This window comes from Geotrypetes seraphini, chromosome 2, assembly GCF_902459505.1.
Source record: "Geotrypetes seraphini chromosome 2, aGeoSer1.1, whole genome shotgun sequence".
Lineage (NCBI taxonomy): Eukaryota > Metazoa > Chordata > Amphibia > Gymnophiona > Dermophiidae > Geotrypetes > Geotrypetes seraphini.
The window spans coordinates 514,270,403-514,290,983 of NC_047085.1; the positions used below are offsets into that span (position 1 = coordinate 514,270,403).

Here is a 20,581-nt window from a genome sequence, read left to right on the forward strand (position 1 = left end):
CTCTAATGGACCTAAGTTTCCAGAGAGTAAAAAAACCCTTTCTGACTAGGGAGTCCACTTGGTCTTTCATGGTTAGGCCTTGGTCCAGTATTACCCCCAGAACCTTTATTGTAGGTTGAATAGGGTAGCTGAGATTGTTGATGCATAGTGGAGTTTAGTGACAGTGGATGTGGCGAGGCTATGAAGAATTTAGTTTTTTCTGAATTAAGCTTCAGAGTGAATTCTGTGGTCCATTGTTCTATCAGGTTTAGTGCTTCTGTTGCCATGGGGGTAGTTTCAGAGGGAGAAGTTGTGAATGGGATAATGATTGTAAAGTCATCTGCGTAACTGAATAATTTTATACCCCGCTGAGCCAGTTGCACGCCTAGTGATGACATGTAGACGTTGAAGAGCAGTGGCGATAATGAGAACCCCTGTGGAACGCCAGATGGGTTTCTCCAGGTTTTAGAGAGGTTGTGATTGAAACGTACTTGATAGGTGCGGGACATAAGGAATCCTCTGAACTAGTCAAATACCTCTCCTATGATGCCGATTGCGTCTAAGCATTGTATCAATTTCTCACAATCCACCAAGTCAAAGGCCGAGCTCATGTCAAATATCATGATTAGGGTGTTATGACCCTTGCTGAATAAGGAGCGTAAGTAATCTAGTGTCGCCGCAATTACTGTCTCGATGCTAAACAGAGGTCTGAAGCCAGATTAGGTTTCATGTAGTAGAGAGAACTGGTCGAGGTAGTCCATCAACTAGGTATGTACTAGACCTTCCGTTATTTTTACGAAGAATGGAATGGATGCTACCGGTCTATAGTTGGTTACTGATGTTAGGGATTGTTTACGATTTTTTGGAATTGGGGTGATTATAATGTGACCATTATTAGTTAGGAATTTTCCATTTTTGAAATTATTGGTCAGATTGCTCCACAGTTTTAATTTGAAGTCTAATGGGGCTGCTTTCATAATGTCAGGGGGATAGGGATCTAGAATGCAGTGTGATTTAGTATACTTGTTGTAGAGTTTGATTAAATTATTCCATTTTAGATCCTGAAAGGAGTTCCAAATCATATCCACTGGTATTTCGTTTCCATGTATTTGATGTGCGTGTTTGTTGGCTATTTGATGTGCGTGTTTGTTGTTTGTCGGACAGTTGTTCCTTAGGTTTATAATTTTTGAGTCAAAATGCTGTGCTAGATCGTTTGCTGACGGTAGTTTCGTATCGTGCATGGATTGATTGTGACGTGTGGTGTCAAATAAAATTTGTAACCAAGTTGAACAGTTCTTTAGTGTTGATTCCTTTCGAACTCATATTGGATGTATTAATTTTGGATGAGTAGAATGCTTTCCGTTTTTCTTTTATCAGTTGTTTGTAGTCCTTTATGTTGGATCTCCAATTGTTCTGGTCTGATATTTCTCCCGTTTTATTCCAGATCCTTTCTAGTCGTCTTACTAATTGTTTCATTTTTAATAGTTCAGAGTATTTGAGGAGTTTTTACTGTTTCATTTAGGGGCAATTTTATCTAAAATGGATGTGCTTGTTTTCGTCCACTGTTCCCAAAAATCATCCCCTTCTATTTCCTCACATAATTCATAATGTGCCCAGTATTCCTCTGGATTGATATGGCCCCTTGTGAGATGATCTTTATTTATCTTTGGGTGATTCCAGATTAAGTTAAAGTAGTGGGTGAAATGGTCGGACCAGATATCGTGACACCAGATACAGTCAGATAAGGAAATAGAAGGATCTAGGATCTCCTTTGTGGTCATAGCTACCAAATCTAACTGATTGCCTTTTTCGTGTGTTTGTGTGGGTAAAGGGAGGTTGTAATTGAGTGAGGATAAGAAGTTTTTAAAATCTTTCACGTCTGGATTGTCCTCTATCTCTAAATGTAGGTTTACATCTCCTGCTATAATATTGTAAGATGGAGTAATTGAATTAAGTAGATCAAATTCGTAGAAGTCCTATCTGGCTTTTGACCAGCTTTTTGGCGGGACATAGAATAGAATGCAGGAGAGGGATTCTTCTAGATCCTTGTTACTAATTTTGCAGGCTAGTATTTCTAACTGGTTGGTTATCTTGGAATCTACTAAGTCAAGTTTGAGTTCTTCCTTAAGGATGACTGCCAATCCTCCCCCTCTTCTGTCTTCGCTATTTAACATGTGAATTTTATAGTTATCTGGTATAAGGTCATTTAATATTGGATCCTCTTCAGAAAATAGCCATGTTTCCGTTAGAAAGAGGCAGGCTAATTTCTTGCTGATGGTCCAATCTTTGATTAAGAAAGCTTTGTTCCTTACCGATCTAGTGTTGAGGTAAGCGCAGGGAACAGAAGTGGTTGTGATGGGTCTGGTGAGTGTGGTGATTTTGTTAGGTTTTACTTCCCTTGTCCTTTTTTTGAGGGTACGATGTTGTCTACCGTTGCTTGTGATTACTTTAATATGATTAACTCTTTCTTCCTGTTGGTTAATTAGAAGCCTAATGGGTGTGTCAGGGTAATGAACAGAGTGAAGTTTTGAATGGAGTGAGATAATGTCCTTAATATTATTGCTTATTAAATAGATCAATAGGATCAATAGGAGATTCATGTTTGCCGATTGTTATGATTCCTTCCTGTGGTAATTGATATGTTGGTTTTTCGTCGTTTCCAGTAGTAAGTTTGGTATAGAGATTGCGGGGGACGTTGGTAGATTACGGTAGATAAAGACCAGAATGGTCCATCTAGTCTGCCCAACCTGATGCTGAGGAAAGTCAGGTCCTGTTTTCAGCAGCAGCATTTCTCTGTCCTAGTTCAATCTATTATCCTTTCTCAGTTAGATTATTGTAATTCAATCTATCTAAGAGTAACCAAGAATAGCCTGCAGAGACTCCAGTTAATTCAGAACACAGCAGCTAGGTTGATTTTTAGCTGCTGGCTAAACTTCATTGGCTTCCGATATTTTCCAGGATACACTTCAAATGTGCCTGCTTAACTTTTAAGTTTCTATTTGGCATATGCTCTCTACTTGTTCCTCTCTCCTGGGTCTGGTTAGGACTATGCAAAAACTTAAATTGTCTTTTCCCTCCCTTAAAGGTATTGGTAAATTAGGGAAATGCTATTCATTTAAACTAACAGAAATATGGAACGACATTCCCCTAAGATGAAGAGAATTAGGTTCACTTCAGTTCTTCCGCAAAAACTTTCAAACTTGGTTATTCTCAAAATTTTAAGTCTAAGTTTATTTCTTCAATTTTTTAGTTTATTGTAAACCGAATCGAGCTTTATTATAGGAAGATGACCCGGTCGATAAATTCAAGTTTTAGTTTTTATTTTACTATTTATAATTTCTTTAGCATTGAAAGGTGTACACAGTACTGTACATTTAACATACAATATAGGGTCCCTGCTCTGAAGAGCTTACAATCTGATTTGGACAAGGCATGTCAGGGTTGGGAGGTTTTGGTCGAGTAAATGATACAATGAGTCTAGATGGGAGTTAAGAGTTGAAAGCAGTTTCAAAAAAGTGGGCTTTTAGCTTGGATTTGAAGACTGCTAGACTTTCAACTCTAGCAACAAAGCTGCCACCTTCCTCTACATTTGTAGTGGTTGGCAACACGCTGCCATCCTAATCCTTAATTTGCTAATGGATAGCAACCCACTGCCACCTAGCTAAACATCTTCGGAGTACTGGGTGAGAAAACAAGATTTGAACTCGTAAATAGGGATTGCCAGATGAAATGTATTGCCATCTTGATAAAGCGTGCTCTCTATGCTTTGGGTTTTATTCCAGGGGACAAATGTACACGATTGACCTTACTTATCTTGGTGTCTCTCCTAAAACAGGGTGCAACTGTGTGTATTTGTTTGGCAAATTTTGTTTTCTTCCTTTTACTGGTCCAGTACTATTTGTGTTGGCATATAGGAAGTTGGAGTCCCCAGGTTCAGCCCAGACATTAGAAGGGTCATCTAATTTACCTCTCTGGTTAATGGTTTAATTTGGTGTACATTCAATTTTCCATACCGTTCTTCCAGCAGAGCTCAGAACGGTTTACATGAGTTTATTCAGGTACTCAAGCATTTTTCCCTTTAAATGTTGAAGCCAAGCTGGGAGACATGATCAGCGGGGCCAAAAGAATTGCCAGAATGGATTCTCTCTCCCACATGACTGGGCTAGAGACTCCGTTCTGTGAATTCAAATAACAGACATGAGAAAAATAATGTGTTTGGTGTCTCTTCTGACAAAGAATGTGTTACATTAGGCTGATAGGGTAAACATAAGAACATAAGCAGTGCCTCTGCTGGGTCAGACCAGGGGTCCATCATGCCCAGCAGTCCACTCATGCGGCGGCCCATCAGGTCCAGGACCTGTATAGTAACCCTCTATCTATACCCTTCTATACCCTTTTCCTTCAGGAAATTGTCCAATCCCTTCTTGAACTCCAATACCATACCCTGTCCTATCACGCCACCTGGAGGCGCATTCCAGGTGTCCACCACCCGTTGGGTGAAGAAGAACTTCCTAGCATTAGTTCTGAATCTGTCCCCTTTTAATTTTTCTGAATGCCCTCTCATTCTTGTAGTTTTCAAATTCTTGAAGAATCTGTCCCTCTCCACTTTCTCTATGCCCTTCATGATTTTGTAAGTCTCTATCATATCCCTTCTATGTCTCCACTTCTCCAGGGAAAAGAGCCCCAGTTTCTCCAATCTTTCAGCGTATGAAAGGTTTTCCATACCCTTTATCAAACGTGTCACTCTCTTCTGAACCCTCTCGAGTATCGCCATATCCTTCTTTAGGTACGGCGACCATCGCCCGATACAACGGCAGGATAACTTCTTTCGTTCTGGTTGTAATACCCTTCTTGATTATACCTAGCATTCAATTTGCTTTCTTAGCGGCCACTGCGCACTGTGCTGACGGCTTCATGGTCTTGTCCACTATTACCCCCAAGTCCCTTTCTTGGGTACTCTCACTCAGTAACAGCCCTCCCATCGTGTAGCTGTACCTCGGGTTTCTGTTCCCTACGTGCAAGACTTTACATTTCTCTACATTAAACTTTATCTGCCATCTCGTTGCCCACTCCACTAGCGTGTTCAGGTCCCTTTGTAAATCTTCGCAGTCTTCTTTAGTCCTAGCCCCATTAAATAGTTTGGTGTCGTCTGCAAATTTTATTACTTCGCACTTCGTCCCTATTTCTAGATTATTTATAAATACATTGAACAGCAGCGGTCCAAGCACCGACCCCTGCGGAACACCACTCGTGATCCTCCTCCAGTCCAAGTAGTGGCCCTTCACTCCTATCCTCTGCTTCCTACCCGCCAACCAATTCCTAATCCATGTGTGTATGTCTCCTACTACCCCATGGTACTTCAGTTTCCGAAGTAGGCGTTCATGGGGTACCTTGTAAAAGGCTTTATGGAAGTCTAAATATACGATGTCTATGGGGTCCCCTTTGTCCATCCGTTTGTTAATTTCTTCGAAGAAGTGCAATAAGTTTGTCAGGCACGATCTTCCCTTGCAGAAGCCATGTTGGCTTGTTATCATAAGTTTATTCCTTTCTAGATACTCCTCGATGCTTTCTTTTATCAGCATTTCCGCCATTTTCCCCAGAACCGAGGTCAGACTTACCGGTCTGTAGTTCCCTGGGTCACCTCTCGATCCCTTTTTAAATATGGGTGTAACATTGGCTATCTTCCAATCCTCCGAGATCACGCCTGTTTTTAGGGATAGATTACAGACTTGCTGTAGTAGTTCCGCTATCTCCTCCTTTAGTTCTTTCATTACCCTAGGGTGGATTCCATAGGGTGATTTCTCAGGTTTTAATTTTTCTATCTGCCTGTGAATGTCTTCGAGGCTTACTTCCATGGATGTTAATTTTTCTGCTTTGAATATTTTTTTAGGTTCTGATATGTTGGATGTGTCCTCTTTTGTAAATACTGACGAAAAGAACATGTTTAGTCTCTCCGACACTTCTTTCTCCTCCTTCACCACTCCCTTCCTATCTCCATCATCCAGCGGTCCCACCTCCTCCCTAGCCTGCTTCTTCCCTTTAACATATCTGAAAAACGGTTTGAAATTTCGTGCTTCTCTGGCTAGCCTCTCTTCATATTCTCTTTTGGCTTTTCTAACCACGAGGTGACATTCTTTTTGATATGTCCTGTGTTCTTTCCAGTTCTCCTCGGTTTTGCCCTTTTTCCATTTCTTGAAATAATTTTTCTTATCACCTATCGCTTTCTTCACTTCTTTAGTTATCCACGCCGGGTCCTTTGTTTGGTTCTTTTTGCACCCTTTTCTGAATCTGGGGATATACAGATTTTGCGCCTCGCTCACTGTGTCCTTGAATAAAGACCAGGATTGCTCTACAGTCTGCCATTTCTTTGAGCTGCTCCTAAGTTTCTTCCTTATCATTACCCTCAGCGCTTCGTAGTTTCCATTCTTTAAATTAAAAGTTGTTGCTGTGGTTCTCTTTCCCTTCGGTATTCCTACTTCAACTTTGAACTTGATCATATTGTGATCGCTATTTCCCAACAGTCCCACTACTTCCACTTCCTTTGCAGGTCCTCTTAGCCCATTTAGAATTAGATCCAGAGTGGCATTCCCTCTCGTCGGTTCTCTTACAAGCTGATCCATGAAGCAGTCCTGTAAAATGTACTAACACAGGGGACACAGCGTCTGTGAAATTACGTCAGAGAGCGTGTATATAGTTGGAAGATTTTTGCCATTTGAATTTCAGTTTTAGCTGTTGGGCTCATCATGTGGGGATTTGGACTGGCCACCCATTAGGCTGCATGCATGCTGTTCAGCATTTATTTGTCCATTCCGATGGCTCATAAGAGGTTTTACTTTCTTGATAAAGGTTGGAGCATTGAATGAGGACATCCGAAATGATTTTCTCTGATGTTTGTTCTCGAAGAGGGGGGAAAGTGAAGCTTGGGACAAGGCAGGAAGCGCAAAGGTCCGCTTTGCAACGAGAAAGGCAGCCATCCAGCAGGAGACCGCACTGGACCACCACCAGTTTAAAAAAAGATACCGAAAAAAAGATACCGGAGGACTTTGGACTGCGGGCTTCCCAGGACCAGACACACCTACATGTAGAGGAGGAAAAGCAATTTAAATAAAATCTGAACCAAAAATTTTTTTTCCTTCTCTACATCTAGCTGTGTCTTATGGTCAGGAGCATCTGATAGACTGAAAAATACGGTATCTACTGGAAAAGAGCTTACCAGGGTAATTACATAGTCTCCTGGGTGCGCCTGGAAGTGAGTCTAGGGGGGGGGGGGTCCAGATTTTCCGATTGGGAGAATCTGGCAACCCTAGCTCAGGGCTGCCTGTGTAAAAGAGATGAAAGGTGAAATTTGATATGCATTGTGATTAAACAGTAAACAGCATGCAGAAGGCAATTGGAAGCTCAGTCTTTGAGTTTCCAGAACCTTCTGGAAGACTTACAGTGCATGAGCCCCAAGCAGAGATGGAAGCTCTGAATGGTGCATTCAAAGGAATCCAGGAATGACATCATCAGAGGTTTCTTAAGCTACTGCCTTGGGCAGGAGAACCATCTTTTGGGCTATCTCCACCAATAGATCAAATTCCTACCAGCACGGAGGATCTTAACATTAGGAGATGTACAAATGCTTTACTCATTGAAAGAGACTTTGTAAATGTAAAAATGCTTATGGCAAACTCTACTGGGTTAGAGGACATAAGCCCTACTTCGCCTATCAAGCGATGTCCAACGTAATCATATCCTTGGTACATTCAATCTTTGACTACTGCAACGCAATCCTGCTGAGCATTCCAAAGTACATGATCAAGCAGATTCAAATAGTACAAAATGCAGCAGCAAGATTTCTGCTGGGAAAATTGAGGCAGACGAGTGCCACCTCGTTACTGAAAGAGTTACACTTGCTCTCGATTGAAAGCAGGGTGAAATTCAAGATCTTGTTGCCGACACACAAAATCATTCATCTCTCAGAACCACTATATCTAGCAGCCAGACTACATTACCATACACCAGCAAGCTCCCCTGAGTGTAAATAAGTAGGATTTAGTATAAACATAGTACAAAATACTAGTATTTTATATGATTGACTATGGTAAGAATGTGTCTGTATTGAAAACCATCTCAGAAAACGCTAACCCTGTATTGTAACACCATTACAGAAGCTTGTGTAAACTGCTTTGAAGTGACTCCCCAGTCATTAGTAGTGGTATAGAAGCTTTGAATAAATAAATAGGTTGTGATTTTTGTTAGCAACTGCATGTTTAAGAAATGCCTCTTTCCTGTTGGAGAGAACAATAAAGTTGAAGTCCAGTTCCTACATAACTACTGGAGTGGTCTGAAGTTTTTCAACGTGCAAAAATTGTGAGTGAAGTGTTTGCTGCGGCCTGCCAGAGAGAATCTGGTCCCGGTTCACAGCACAAATCGATAGAGGAATAAATTGACTTGTGAGGGTTTCCCACCCAGCATCCGGGGTCCAAAGGGATTCCTCCTTACACTAAAAATTAACCAAATGATCCATAGAGGAGACTAATTATATACCTGTAATTCCATCTACAGCCCATGCTAGCAGGGCCGGATTACTACTGTGGCTATGGGTGTGTCAGCATTAATGGTTTGCTACTGAGCATTGGCACTAGGAAGCCATGGTTTGAATGGAGTGGCTTAATGATGAGAGCTGAAGTTAGCCAATCCCAGAAGGGAGCTTTCATGCCAGTTCTAGAAGTCTGACAACCTTATCACTGGGTCATTTAAGACTGATATCCATGGTTAAAATCAGAGACCACAAATAGTACTCTGAACTAGCTTGCAAATTCAAAAATCGGACTGGATAAAATAAAGAATGGCACGAGGACAAATTTATCCCCATTGCCCCAGGGACTCGTTTTCCCATCCCGTCAAGTACTTTTCCTGTCCCTGCCAGCTCTGTCCTCATGTGCACAATCCTAAAACACTTTAAAATAAGTGTTCAAGGCTTGAGAAGTTAAGGCAGAGCTTAGAGGAATGGGGCAGGGACAGCAACAAAACTCGCACATGGGATTTCTTAGAGCAGGGGTGCCCAAAACGTCGATCGTGATCTACCGGTCGAATCGCAAAGGCAACGCCGGTAGATCACACAGCCAATGTTCTCCCTAGCATTTCCCCTGTCTCTGTCGCACCTTTAAAGTAGTGGAATTACAGCAGTCTGCAATTCCCGCGCAGGCTATTTCATCTCTCACCAGACTTATCAACTCAGCCTTACTATCGGGCCCATTTTCCATACAAATGGGACACATTGCTCTGACCCCACTTCTGAAAAAAGCTGATCTAGACCCATCCTTCCCTTCCAGCTATCGTCCTATAGCAAATATTCCTCTCCTGACCAAAATGCTCGAGGCTATTATATCCACTCAGCTTTCATCTTACTTAGAGAGATTCTTCATTCTATTACCTTGCAAATATGGCTTTAGACCCAATTTCAGCACTGAATCCCTGCTGGCGTCTTTAATCTCAAAGATCCAACAACTTCAATCTCGTAATAAGTTTGCTATCCTACTACAATTCGATCTATCTGTGGCCTTTGATGTTGTCCACCATGATATCCTAATTTACCAACTTTCTGAGATAGGCATTGATTCTACAGTCTTAGACTGGTTCTCGAAATTTTTACGATCCCGCTCATTCACTGTTAACATGAATGGAACCATGTCTTTTCCTTGGAGTCTGCTATGTGGTGTTCCCCAAGGATCACCTCTGTCTCCTATTCTTTTCAACATGTTTATGTCTTCTTTGAAATTCTTCCATCTATCTCCCTTTGAAACTCTATTTACATATGCAGATGACATCCTTGTCCTTGAGATAGATTTGAACCTCACCGAAAATATAACAGCTTGCATAACAAAACTCCAATCCTGGGCCTTCTTTGTACAAATGAAGTTGAATGAGTCCAAAACAAAACTACTCTGGCTTGGCCCAAAATTAGATCCGTTACCCACGCTCATTTCACTACCTTCTGGTCCCACACTGCAGACCGAATTCTCAAGCAAAGTTTTGGGCATCATTATTGACTCTACACTTTCCTTTAATGATTATCTCAACTCTCTGGTAAAAAAAATGTTTTTTAGTCTTCACATGTTGAGGAAAGTGAGATCCTTCTTCCGCCAACAACATTTTTCTGTCCTTGTACAATCAATCATTCTTTCCAGACTGGACTATTGTAATTCCATCTAAGTCTAACCAAGAAAAATCTACAAAGACTTCAGTGGATCCAGAACACTGCGGCTAGGTTGATCTTCACAAAAAGCAGATTTGACCATGTTTCCCTGCTTCTGTCAAAACTTCACTGGCTTCCGGTGATTTCTAGGATTCACTTTAAATGTACCTGCCTAATATTCAAGATCCTACATGGCATAATTCCACTATCCAGGAATTCCTCGAGACCTGACACTACCAGATCCGCCCACAAACTCATTTCCCCTCGTTAAAAGGCATCATGTATGCAGGTAAACTAGGGAAATCCCTTTTCTTCAAATTCACTGAGATTTGGAATAACCTCCCTGCCCTGCTGCTGAACCTAGGCTCATTCCAAATAATTCGAAAGCATCTGAAAACCTGACTTTTCTCCAAAACATAAAGCTATCGATTTAAAATGTAAAGCTAGCTATCCTCTTCATAATCCTCTAATTTCATATTATGTCCTTCCCTCATTTATTCAATTTACCTGTAAACCGTGCCAAGCTCTATCTTTAAGGAGATGATGTGGTATACAAACTTAAGTTTAGTTTAGTTTAGCCTGCAGTGTGAATGTAGCAGGCTGCCGTCAGCCTCTGTAGCACGTTCCCTCTGTTTCTGCCCCGTCAGAGGAGGTGAAGGACCATGGCAGAGGGAACGTGCTACAGTAGCCGACGTCAGCCTACTACTTTCGCTCAGCAGGCTGCCGTAATGAACTTTCAACTGTGGTAGGCCCAGACGGAAGAACAGAGGTGAGGAATCCAGTCTAAGGGAAGCAGCTCGATGATCCAGTCTGAGGGAAGCAGCAGAGGTGAGGGAAGCAGCAGAGCTAAGGCCCCGCACGTCAGGATAAAATTGTGCCCGTTGTGAGCGCCCCGGCAGGAGGTGGACTGCCTTAGAGACGCTGGATCAGGGAGGGGGGGAGAGAAGAGACAAAAGGACCTTGAGGGGCGGGAAAGCAGCCTTGAACCTAAAGGGAGTGGGAAGATAAGGCAGATCCTGGACTACTAGAGGGGCTAGAGAGGTTGAAACACTCTGAACTGAGGAGAGAGAGATGCCAGGCTCTGTGGAGGGGGAAGACAATGAGAGTGAGAGAAACGAAGACCTGGACCAAAGGTGGGAGGACTCAAAATGTTAGCAGAAGGAAGATAGAGAGGGGGAGAAACCGGAAACAAAGGGGAGGTAGAAGAGAGAGGGCAGATGTTAGACTATGGGAGGTGCAGACAGAGGAAGAACAGAGAGATGCAAGATCAGAACAGAGGAGGGAGAGAGAGGGATGCATGTTGCCAATAGGGGTGGAGGAGAGAGGAAGAAAAGCTGGACTCCTGGAAAGACAGAGAGAGAAGTTGGTTGGGGAATGGAATGAGGTCTGGAGGACAGAAGAGGTGCACTCGGTATATACGTATATCAATAAATATGGGGCTCTTTTACTAAGGCGTGCTAGCCGATTTAGCGCACACTAAATGCTAAAGCGTCCATAGAATAAAAGTAGTAAAAGAGGGGGTTTATGTTTAGTATTTTTACTGTTGGTAGATCATTTTGACTTGGTCGTTTTATGTTCAAATATATTTTATTGAGCTCAACAGAGAAACAGTAGTAAAAGGAATAAGAATAACAGCGAAGCTCGAGATATCACATAAAACCTGTACAATGAGAAAAAAAACCCCAACATCCTCCCAAAACCAACCCCCCTTCCCCCACCCCGGTCCTCCTTCAGGCTAATTCCAAACATGAGGAAAACTTTTCCTGCAGCCACACGCAGCTTCAATACTCTAGCTACTCGTAGGAAGGAAATTTAGAAATTGCCCACCACATCATCTCTGATATTAAGCAGGAGGTGGCTGGCGTGAAGGGGAAAATCAAGGACGCAGTGAAGGAGATTAAGAGAGAGCTGGAGGACTTCATGGGGAGAGTGGAGGAGACGGAGAAGTGCCTCGGGGAGCAGGAAGCGGTGGTCCAACATCTGAGTGGGGCGTTTGAGGTGGCTCAGAAAGACTGGCAGGACTCCTATAACCGGGTGGAGGACCAGCAAAACAAGTCCCGCCAGAACAATGGCAGAGGCTGCCATTCAATAGAGGTTTCGAGAATTCTACCAGGAACTCTATACACCTGAGGCTCAGGGGTCTGAGGATGCTATTTGGCATTATCTTATGGAGTTGGGATTGCCTTCCTTAACGGAGTCTGAGGCTCGGGGCCAGGATTGTGATATCACGCTAGAGGAGGTCATAGGGGTGATACGTCAGCTTAAACTGGGGAAGTCCCCGGGGTTGGATGGGTTCACGGGCTTATTTTACAAGAAGCTATTGGTGTTGTTGGTGGCTCCGCTCTTGGTACGGATGTTTAATGATCTGCAGGAGGGATCCCAATTGCCTTTTTTCATGCGGATGGCGGGGATCACGATTCTACCTAAACCTGGGAAAGATAGTACTCAGTGTGGGAGCTACTGGCTCATCTCCCTTTTGGGGATTGACACAAAAATTTTGGCCCAGCTGTTGGCTAATAGATTATCAGTTCATATGCCGATGCTCATTCACTCTGATCAGGTGGGGTTCATGGGGGGGGAGACAGGCAGCTGATGGGATCAGGAAGGTTTTGAATCTAGTGTGGCAGACTCGGAGGAGTGCGAACTCTTGGGTGGCGGTAACGGTGGATGCCGAAAAGGCCTTTGATCATGTGGACTGGAAATTTATGGAGGCAGTCCTCGGTCAGATGGGGCTGGGGTCTCGATACATAGCTTGGATTATGTCTTTATATAATACACCCCTGGCCTGTGTTAAAATAAATCGGGTTTACTCATCCCCATTAGAACTTCAGAGGTGGATGAGGCAGAGCTGCCCGCTGTCATCTCTGTTGTTCGCTTTGGTAATAGAACCTCTGGCGCAAAAAATTAGATTGTCCGATAAGATCAGAGGCTTACCGGTCCGGGGCTGTGAGCATAAGTTATCCCTCTTTGCTGATGATATCTTAGCTATTGTGGAAAGGTTGGAGAGTTCGCTTCAGACCTTTCAGCATCTTATGTCTGAATATGGGGCGTTGTCAGGGTTCAAGGCTAATTTAACTAAAACAGAGCTTCTGAACATATCGGTTCCGGACTCCGAAATCCCAGGGCTTAAACGGGCGGTTCTCTTCAGGTGGGTTAAGGGGCCTATACGATATCTGGGTACCCAGCTAGGGGTTGATTGGCAGTCGTTATTTCAGCTGAATTATGTCCCACTGATGACGGCGGTCAATAGGGATCTCGAACGCTGGGATAAGTTATATGTTTCGTGGCTAGGGCGCATGGAGGCAGTTCGGGTGATGATTCTACCTCGGTTTTTGTATTTTGTCCAAGTTTTGCCTATTGAAATCCCTACACTATATTTTCAGCGGTGGAATCAGAGTTTGCTGAATTTCATGTGGGGAGGGCGCAGACCTCGGGTTGCCCGATTTGCTATGTTTAAGTTTAAGGCGAAAGGGGGCTTGGGAATTCCACACTTGGAGCATTACTATCAGGCGGCGCAGTTGCGGGCGGGGGTTGAATGACATGATGTACCTCTGAAGTTGTGGGTGCAGGTGGAACAGGGATTGATGGGAAGTTATTTAGGGGAGCGGGAGTTGGGGTCCCTGATGTGGGTGGATTTGGGGGAAAGGGATTTTGGGGCTATAACTTATCCATTTGCCAGGCAGGTGTTGGGCCTCTCTTGAGATTTGCATCTGATTTTATACCGGGGAGAGAGGGGGGGCTCTTTAAGAGATGGGATAGAAGAGGGCTGCAATACTTTGGCCAATTCCTGGAAGAGGAGTCCATTCGGGCCTTGCCGGTGATGTTCCAGCTGGAATCTGGAGACCTTTTCCTTTATTTGCAAATGAAAAGCTATCTCATGCGGGTGCATCAGGCTGATCCTACTATATACACGAGTTCGGAATTTGAGCGGCTGCCTGGGCTGCCACTGCACAGAGGCTATATATCTAAGTTGTATCACATTATACATAGGGACAGGGGGCACAAACCAACCTATATATTGGCCTGGGAAGCCGATTTGGGTCTAGTCCTGGAGGAGGTCTGGGGCCGGGTAGTGCATAGGATTTATCATGTGGCTCGGGCACCTGTTTTGATGGAAAATGCTTTGAAACTGTTAGTGAGGTGGTATATGACACCTGTTACCTTGAGTAAAATATCTTCCACCTCTAGTGATCTTTGCTGGAGGGGGTGTGGGCAACGGGGTACATTTCCTCTGCATCCAGCAGCAGTAGGAGGCTATTGAACTCTATGAAGGGAGCAAGACTGAAACAACCGGTACTGGAGCCAACAAGGGAGCAGGCAATACTGGACCTGTTAATTACCAATGGCGAAAGTGTCACAGAGGTCTCAGTGGGCGAAACGTTGGCCTCCAGTGACCACAACATGGTATGGTTCAATCTCAAAAAGGGGTTCGCCAAATCTAACACATTGACCAAGGTCCTAAGCTTCAAGGACGCCAACTTCGAGGGCATGGGGGAATTCATCCATCAAGCGCTACAAAACCAAGCAGTAACAGATAACGTAGAAGAAATGTAATAAGTAAACGGCGAAGGAACAATAGGCCACATTGGTTCTCTGCGGAGATCTCGGTCCTCATAAAAGAGAAGAAAAGAGCGCTCATTTCTTACAAACAATCAGGGAATCAGGACTCGAGAGAAGACTACCTGGCCAAGGCAAGAGCCGTCAAAACAGCAGTTAGAGAGGCCAAATTCCGAAATGAGGAGACGTTAGCGAGAACATCAAGAAGGGCGATAAATCCTTCTTCAGGTATATTAGCGACAGAAACAGAAACACAGGCGGGATAGTATGCCTTAGGAAACCAGACGGGAACTATGTAGAAGCGGACTCGGAAAAGGCTAAACTTTTAAACGAATACTTCTGTTCGGTCTTCACCCGCGAGGAGCCGGGATCCGGCCCTCAGCTACAGACAAGGGATAGCTCAGTAGACCTGTTTAGTAGCTTCGAGTTTACGCCTGGCAGTGTCTACTGTGAGCTGTCTAAACTCAAGGTTAACAAAGCGATGGGGCCAGACAACCTACACCCCAGGGTGCTCAGGGAGTTAAGGGATGTCTTGGCGGAACCACTATCCGCGCTCTTCAATCTCTCCCTTAATACGGGTATAGTCCCGTTGGACTGGAAAACGGCTAACGTCATTCCACTCCACAAAAAAGGTTGCAGAATGGAGGCTGCAAACTATAGACCGGTGAGTCTCACATCAATAGTGAGCAAGCTGATGGAAACTCTAATCAAATGTCAATTGGATACGATCCTGAATGAGGAGAATCTACGGGATCCCCGTCAACATGGATTTACTATGGGGAGATCCTGCCAATCCAACCTGATCAGCTTCTTTGACTGGGTGACGAGGAAGCTGGATGTTGGGGAGCCCCTGGACATCGTATACTTAAGACTTCAGCAAAGCTTTCGATAGCGTACCACACCGCAGGCTGTTGAGCAAAATGAGTTCTATAGGATTGGGTGATACTTTGACAAAATGGGTTGAGAACTGGCTTGGAGGTAGGCTTCAGCGGGTGGTGGTGAACGGCACCCCCTCTGAAATGACGGAGGTTATCAGTGGAGTGCCGTAGGACTCGGTCTTGGGCCCGATCCTGTTCAATATCTTTATAAGAGACTTGGCTGAAGGGCTTTGAGGTAAAATAACGTTATTCGCAGATGACGCCAAACTATGCAATGTAGTAGAAAGGAGTGCAACGGTCAAAAACTCAATGTCCGACAATATGACGCATGACCTACTCCTACTGGAGCGCTGGTCTAGGAACTGGCAACTAGGTTTCAATGCCAAAAAATGCAAAGTCATGCACCTTGGCAGCCAAAATCCATGCAAAAGTTACACCCTTAATGGCGAGATCCTAGCAAGGACTGTAGCAGAACGGGACTTAGGGGTGATCATCAGTGAAGACATGAAGACTGCCAATCAAGTGGAGCAGGCTTCATCTAAGGCTAGACAAATCATAGGGTGTATACGTAGGGGTTTCGTCAATCATAAGCCTGAAGTCATAATGCCATTGTATAGATCCATGGTGAGACCCAATCTGGAATACTGTGTACAATTCTGGAGGCCTCATTACCGCAAAGATGTGCTGAGACTGGAGTCGGTCCAGCGAATGGCCACCCGGATGGCCTCAGGACTCAAGGACCTCCCGTGCGAGGAACGGCTGGATAAGTTGCGGCTATACTCACTCGAGGAACGCAGAGAGAGGGGAGACATGATCGAGACGTTCAAATATCTCACGGGCCGTATCAATGTGGAAGAAGATATCTTCTTTTTCAAAGGTCCCACGGCTACAAGAGGGCATCCGTGGAAAATCAGGGGAGGGAAGCTGCACGGTGACACCAGAAAGTACTTTTTCACCGAGAGAGTGGTAGATCGCTGGAATAGTCTTCCACTTCAGGTGATTGAGGCCAGCAGCGTACTTGATTTTAAGACAAAATGGGATCGTCACGTGGGTTCTCTTCACAGAGAAAGGTAGGGGAGGGTCATTAAGGTGGGCAGACTGGATGGGCCGTGGCCCTTATCTGCCGTCTATTTCTATGTTTCTACTCTTCCATATGTGATGGGGCTGCTCAGAGATTCAGACTTTCTGGGGACTCTTCTTCAGGTACCACTAGAGGTGAGGGCAGATGTAGTGCTCCTGGGGATGCCTATGGGAGGGCTATATGATACACAGGACAAATTGGCTCAGTTAGCCTTTACTGTGGCACGGTTGACTGTGGCTCGCTATTGGAAGAGTGCGTCTGGGCCCTCCTTGTACCTTATGTGGGACAAATTGGGCTGGGTATGTGATAGATATCGGCTCTTGGCCTTGTTGGCAAGGTCATGGCAACAATATGTGGATATTTGGGGGTAGATTTTTGGCAGTGGAGGGTTTGGAATTGGGGACAGGTGCTGGGGTGTTGTGGAAGGCTTGGGGGGAGGTCACACTGGTGTTGTCTCTTGTTTAGTCTTCTTGGGTTGCTCTACGTGCTGTTTCGTTCTACTTGCTGTATTGAGGGTGCTTATCTCTGTGTGGTGTATTGTTGGGGACATAGATTCTAGGGGTTATGTCATTTTCTCTTGTTTACCAGCTGTTGTGGGAGGGGGATGGTGGGGGTTGGGTAGTTCTTTAAACTGGGGAAGGGTGAGAGTGGGTGCGATGCTATGTATATGAATGTATTGTGTGTGTTCTTTTGGAGGGTCCTGCTCAGGCCTCTGTTGGCCAGCCTCAGGTTGGAGATGGGCAGGATCGACAGGGAGCCAAACGTCGTAGTATAGTTTGACTAAGGTCTTTCTCTCTCTAAGGGAGATTTAACTGATTTGGACTTGGAAGAGGTGCTAGTGGGGGAAGTGGATGATCCCACAGTGCTGCGCCTATGTCAGAGAGAGGAGTTGTCTTCTTTAGGTTCAAACAATTTTTATTGATGCCAACAAATGAGTAAGCAAAACAATGGCACACAAAGGGTGCACAGCACAAACAAAGATGCATCATATACAACACTATATCAAGCAGTAACAGGAACAGAGTAACAGCAACAAATTCCCCCACCACTCTACTCATGGCAAGGGAGGCCAGAGTCGACAGAATGGCACTCCGAGGCCCTGGACTCTGATGACCCCCGAAAGCCACTCCATCTACCTCCACCCACTCATCCCCAAAGAACATACCTATGGAAAAAAAACAGAACCATTCTCGTGTTTTCTTAAATGTGATTGCTGACTAAAGTTTTTCCCACATTCTGAACGGTTTCTCTCCAGTGTGAATCCTTTCGTGACTTTTTAAAGCTGACAGATGACTAAAGCTTTTTCCAGATTCTGAACAGGTATATGATTTCTCTCCAGTATGAATCCTCTCTTGTTGACTAAAGCTTTTCCCACATTCTGAACAGGTATATGGTTTCTCTCCAGTATGACTTCTTTCGTGTTTTCTTAAATCTGATTGCTGACTAAAGTTTTTCCCACATTCTGAACAGGTATACAGTTTCTCTCTAATTTGAATCCTCTTGTGTTTTCTTAAATTTGATTTCTTATGAAACTTTTCCCCACATTCCGAACAGGTATATGGTTTCTCTTCAGTATGAATCCTCTTGTATTTTCTTAAATCCGATTGTTGACTAAAGCTTTTCCCACATTCTGAACAGATATATGGTTTCTCTCCAGTATGAATCCTCTTGTGTATTTTTAAAGTTGACTGATGACTAAAGCTTTTCCCACATTCTGATCAGATATATGGTTTCTCCGCAGTATGAATCCTCTTGTGCATTTTTAAATTTGACTGACGACTAAAGCTTTTTCCACATTCTGAACAGGTATAAGGTTTCTCGGCAGTATGAATCCTCTTGTGCATTTTTAAAGTTGACTGATGACTAAAGCTTTTCCCACATTCTGGACAGGTATACAGTTTCTTTCCGGTATGAATCCGCTCATGTTTTCTTAAATTTGATTGCTGATTAAAGCTTTTTCCAGACTCTGAACGGGTATATGGTTTCTCTCCAGTATACATCCTCTTGTGCATTTTTAAAAATGAGGAATGACTATATCTTTTTCCACATTCTGGACAGGTATACAGTCTCTTTCCGGTATGAATCCTCTCATGGCTTCTTAAATTTGATTGGCAATTAAAACTTTTGCTACATTCTGGACATGTAAATTGCATCTCACTCTCATGGATCCTCTGAAGATAGTTTAATCCTGTTTGATGATTAAAAAAAAAAAGTTTTATCATAATATAAAGATGTAGAATGTTTCTTTCCCATTTGGATTATTTTGTGCATTCTTACATATAATATAAAATCTTTGATAAAGCTTTTCTTAAGTGTAATTAATTTTATTCCTGCTTGTATTAACCTTTTTTAATTTAAAAAAGCAATACAATAAACAATACAGATAAACATAGAAACAGGAGTAAAAACTAATATTGTACAGCAGTTCTTCAGTACAAGACACAATTATTTCAAACCAGAGGACTATCAGCCCCTCCCCCCCGACCGTAGACAAGGTAAGCATGAAAAAAATCTTAGCATGACTCAGAAGAACGTTCCATCCATTTTAGGTAAGGGTCCCAAACTTCCTAAGGAAGAGTGATGTCAACTTAAGACATGCAAAAAATAAAATGCAGTTTACAGAGGAATTGTCGCCTAATCGGGGGATGAATCTGGCCCTAAATATATGAAAAGCAAGCTTAGGAAATTTAAGTGACATATGTAAGAGAGCAGAAGACATATGAGGAGAGACTGGAAGCCCTGAATATATATACCCTAGAGGAAAGGAGAGACAGGGGAGATATGATTCAGACGTTCAAATACTTGAAGGGTATTAACGTAGAACAAAATCTTTTTCAGAGAAAGGAAAATGGTAAAACCAGAGGACATAATTTGAGGTTGAGGGGTGGTAGGAAATTCTATTTTACGGAGAGGGTGGTGGATGCCTGGAATGCGCTCCCGAGAGAGGTGGTGGAGAGTAAAACTGTGACTGAGTTCAAAGAAGCGTGGGATGAACACAAAGGATCTAGAATCAGAAAATAAGATTAAATATTGAAATAAGGCCAGTACTGGGCTGACTTGCACGGTCTGTGTCTGTATATGGCCCTTTGGTGGAGGATGGGCTGGGGAGGGCTTCAATGGCTGGGAGGGTGTAGATGGGCTAAAGTAAATCTTAACAGAGATTTCGGCAGTTGGAACCAAAGCACAGTACAGGGTAAAGCTTTGGATTCTTGCCCAGATATAGCTAAGAAGAAAAAATTAAAAAATTTAAATTGAATCAGGTTACTATGTTACTCCCCGGAGACTATGCAAAATTTCAGAAAGTAGTTCAAAAACCATATCCCAGAAGGGGATGAGACTCTGCTTGTATTAACCCTTTCATTGGCAGATGGTGAAAAGATGTTTTTAAGTACCTTTGATGTTGAACAAGAGCAACAAAGCCAAATAAAGAGTTAATTGTGGAATTGTTTGGGGTAAATATTCAGCCGAGGGCAGTAAGCTTTTTCTATAAAGCTGATAACTTAGAACTATATTAGTTCCAGAGAGTCAATACTGAGCCATATCCGGGCGACACCTGGAAGTTGTGTGGATACAGCTGGAATTCAGTGCAGTGTCCACATAGCTAACTGGTCACAGGACTGGGATTTAAGTGGTGTTACTTGCCCAGTTAGCTATGTGGGTAGCGCCACTATACATCAGCATCATTTCAGGGTCTGACCTGACTCCACCACTGCCTGGATCGTGCTGGGATGGTCAGCGCTGCTACTGCTGCTTGTATGATGGACCGTTTACTTGTGACTGCTGCTCTGCTCCTGTTTTTCAGTCTTGAATGTTGCCGAATAAACTTTCCCGAGTGTGGGTGACTTGACCTAAACATGTCATCTACTCGCTAAAGAGTGATGATCAAACTAAATCGGGTCTTGCTCC

At 43.6% G+C, this 20,581-nt stretch overlaps 1 protein-coding gene and 1 pseudogene across 1 annotated transcript in view; both read right to left on the minus strand.

Moving 5' to 3' along the window:
- Positions 1 to 20,581, minus strand: part of LOC117355249 (zinc finger protein 420-like) — an 818,521-nt gene that overhangs the window by 534,551 nt on the left and 263,389 nt on the right. The gene's annotated exons all lie outside the window — the stretch shown is intronic.
- The window catches only part of LOC117355288, a 102,705-nt pseudogene that overhangs the window by 65,004 nt on the left and 17,120 nt on the right, over positions 1 to 20,581 (minus strand).